The following is a 3,994-nucleotide window of genomic DNA, read 5'->3' on the forward strand; positions in this document are numbered from 1 at the left end:
TAGTACTTTCTGAAGTCGATACAACAGAAAGCGACGGGTTGAACGAAACGACCCAACTCAGCGCAGAAAGAATCACTTTTAATGTATCCCTCGACCCACAACGCTCTTATTATCAAAGCCAAAACACAAGAGTTGCATTCTAAGTGCGCGTGTATGTGTACTTTAGGGATTTTGAAGGAATCCACTTCAGAGATGATATGAAAGAGTATATAATAAACTTAAGCTCAAATTATTATGTTTTTGAATACAAAACAAAAAAGTGAATTGGGTTAATCGGTATCGCAAAAATAAAATTTCTAATGTATTGATGCCCTGAATGAAACCACCACCTTACCTAAAAGAGTAGTTGTTTGCTGTGAATATAACTGTTGCATTATAGCATTACAATTAAATTCGATAAATTGATTTGTGTCTCAGTTATATTCGCTTAAATGTAAACCTTGTGAAGGCAAATATCGTCGAATCATCTTTAATTCAAGAAGATCTTGCAGCGCGGCAAAGACAAGTCATGATTATGATGACAACATGAAATATATTTTTCTTGCATTCTCTCATTTGATCTTTTTCCACGAGATATGATACCGTTTCCCATGGGGAAGAATTTGATTTATTCAATAACTCTTCTCTTATTAATCCAATTTAGTCAAAAAATATCCTTTCAACTCAAATTGCCTCGTTTCTCAGTTTTATTCAGCATTAGATAGCAAAAATTTGAAATTGAAAAGCGAGAAATTAATTTACTAAACATTGCTCTAAGGCGAATTACTGCCCAAAAGGAAGAACTTCTATAGCCCTGATCTAGAAGTATGTGACTGTGTTCCTCTGCTCACTACATTTTCATTTGCTGCGCTTGACATGAATTAGTGCATTGTCAGAGGAAAGGCATTCTTCAAACACCGTTTGTTACCTCAGTATTAAGCGATGTGTTTGCTAACGAAATTGGTTGCAGTTCTTTTCACGACAGGACAACCGTTAACTATTTCACATTTTCTGAATTATAAAATGAAGAGAAGTTCGTTGTGAAGCTAAGGCTTTTTCAAAATGCTTTCTCGTTAATGTTTTGCTTCCTCTGCCATGTTTATATCCATTATGCCATGACATACCGTCCCCATAAAAACTAGTAGTTTCCTAAACACTTCCAACTGCAGAGAAAACAACCCTACTGCCAGCGTTTTTTAATTAAAGAAACCTGAGAATAGATTGCTTGACGCAACACTTTCCGCCACAGGCACGCACGTCTTATTATTAGTAGAGTAATTAATTATTTTAATCAGCAGATATTAAATATGCACATCTATATATGTAAAACGTACACTTGCAGGTATAAGAACATGCGTGCGTATGTATACATATGCCTAGAGATTGTTCCTGAAAATTACTTCACTCATACTCAAAATTTAATTAAGAAACGAATATTTTTCTTATTTATGTATTCTTTTTCTATCTCTCTCTCTCTCTCTCTCTCTTCTTTCAGTCATGTAGCGTGGCGGAAAACGTCTGGTGAATAATAAAGACGAACATTTGCGTTGGGAAGCAATTCAAATAAAATAACCGCAATCAATATTAGATGAATATTTGGCTGAAAGATATAGGTGTACACGTAAGTAAAATTTTGCTTTATCTACACACCGTAGGTAGATTAAAAAATATTGACCCTTTTAAATCATCATTGTGAGCACATTTGTTGCCTATATTTTATCCAATCCTTCAGGCGACTTTCTCTATACGTGTGAGACCGTTATGGTCAAAGAGAATTAAGTGCGGTTTGATTATACATTGCCGTGAGTGTAGTTAGTTCGCCAACCCCTTACGCTGCGCCCGCTCCCTAACATCTGTCGGATTTTGCCTTCCCCACTCTTTATTACCAATTACCGCATTGCACGTACAGGAAACATATCTTGACTGATTAGTCGTTTAAAAAAAAGTGAAAATAGATTCCTTCTTGGAAGGCTCGTAAAGTCGGATGTTGTATCTCATCGGACGCACAGGCATATAACTACAACGTTTGTCACGATTCCTCGACCATTTTTTATCAACTAATGAAGGTTCTCTTCCTCTTGATTAACTAATTAGCCAGTTCCTCGTTTCTTGGAGTTTGACTAACTAAACGTTTATACAAACATAATTCTAACCATCAAGGAGGGTCCTCGGAAAGTCTTGCGAATATCTGTTGTTTATATATTTGAGATCATCAGATCATCAGATTTCCCATAACGCCGTTTACTTACCACTCTTTGCTTAGAATCAATATTTGTGTTTGCGCAACAATCGAATGCAACAGCCGTCCGATTCATTCAATTAGTAATATATGGATGGGATGAGCAGTGGAAATGTAATCGATTGAGACCGAGGTGAAAAGTTTGCAAATTTTACTCGAAACGAAGAGTGTCCGAATAACACAAATTTCTATGAGTGCAGGTGCTGTAAGAAATCTTAAGCTTAGTACAGTAAAGGGGCCACTAGATCGTGTGCGGCAAACTCGACTTGGAATATATTCCGATTAACTCTCACTCGTATGCTATGTTGAATAAGGCTCAGTATTTCTTAGACTACCTATACGAAATGTATACTTTTGTGGCATAATATTGCTCGAAAAAGTACAAACAAGGGAAACATGCAAACGAGCATAGTCAGTCTTAATAAAAGTACACAAACAAATAGTGGAGCAAGACAAGTACATAACAATTCTTAAGTATATATAATCATAGGCAAACAGCTTATTAGAAGGTAAAAGCGAAATAGTCTGCATATTCACGCACAAACACGCACACACGAACAAGGAAAGGGGCGCGTGCCCACAAACACTCATGGATACAGTTTGAGATACGGAAGTTGAATAAAATTCTTCTAAATTCAAACATCAATCTCGTGTCTATCTATATAAGAAAAAAAGGAGATAAAATAAATTTTCCATTAAGTAAGCAAAAGAAAAGCAACTCATCATTTTGTAGTTGGAAAAGTGCTCCGTCATTACAACTGAATAAGCGAAGACTTTTAACACATTAAAGGGATCTCCTTCTATTGTACACACATCTTGGCTTAGCGGCCAAAATAAATTTCCAATGATACGGCATTTGCTTTAAAACAAAAGCAATCGTCATGAATATGTGTAAGCAGTAAGGAAAGAGAACACACAAGTGCGAATACTTACAAGCTTATCACAGGGTAAGCGGGTAAGCGGGTAAAAGAGTGTAAAAATACCAAAACTTTTCTTATACATTCCTTTAGAGTTCTTTGGTGTCCAGCACACCACCGCATTACATCCTTAAAGTTTAGCTTTAAATTCTTTTTATTAATTCATTTTCTTTCATGGCCTTGAAGTTTGAAGTGGACAGAGACGAGAGCATTTTACTTCGATTACTACTACCGCAAACATCATAAGTATATAAGTTCTAGGAAACCCTTCATCACCATATATGCATATATATATATATAATAAGTGATATTCAGGTTAGGTTATACACATTGCACGAGTGCATGCATTGCATGTAGCGTAACTTGATTTTTTCTTTCGTGGGCCACTCGGTTTGCCAGCCCTGTTACTTGCATTCATATTCACATCTAAGTAAGTACTTGTAGTAGGTGTTGTTGTTGATATTCTCATCATGTTGGCTTTTGACCAAAGCCGAGTATGAGTACCTAGTACCAGTTAAGAACATCAACAATATCCGTCTGTTGCATGCTTGTTTGTTTATTTGTTTGTTTGTTTGTTAGTCTGTCTATCTCCATGTCTAACTGACTCTGTATCTTTTACGTTCTTTACTTTACGTACTTTAAGTGAGGTAGCAACAAATACATCCATACTTTCGGGTTTTTTTTTCTTTCAAATTTTTTCCTCCTTTGACCATATTATTTGTTGGTCTATCTTATTGCTAAGGTTTGCTGCTATTCCTTCTATTTTGTTTTTCAAATATTGTTGTTGCTGTTGTTGTTGTTGCTTTGTATACTTATGCTTCATTTGTTCAGTTGATCTCCAAAGTTATTTTCCCATTTA

The sequence above is a fragment of the Glossina fuscipes genome, unplaced genomic scaffold, assembly GCF_014805625.2.
Source record: "Glossina fuscipes isolate IAEA_lab_2018 unplaced genomic scaffold, Yale_Gfus_2 27, whole genome shotgun sequence".
Lineage (NCBI taxonomy): Eukaryota > Metazoa > Arthropoda > Insecta > Diptera > Glossinidae > Glossina > Glossina fuscipes.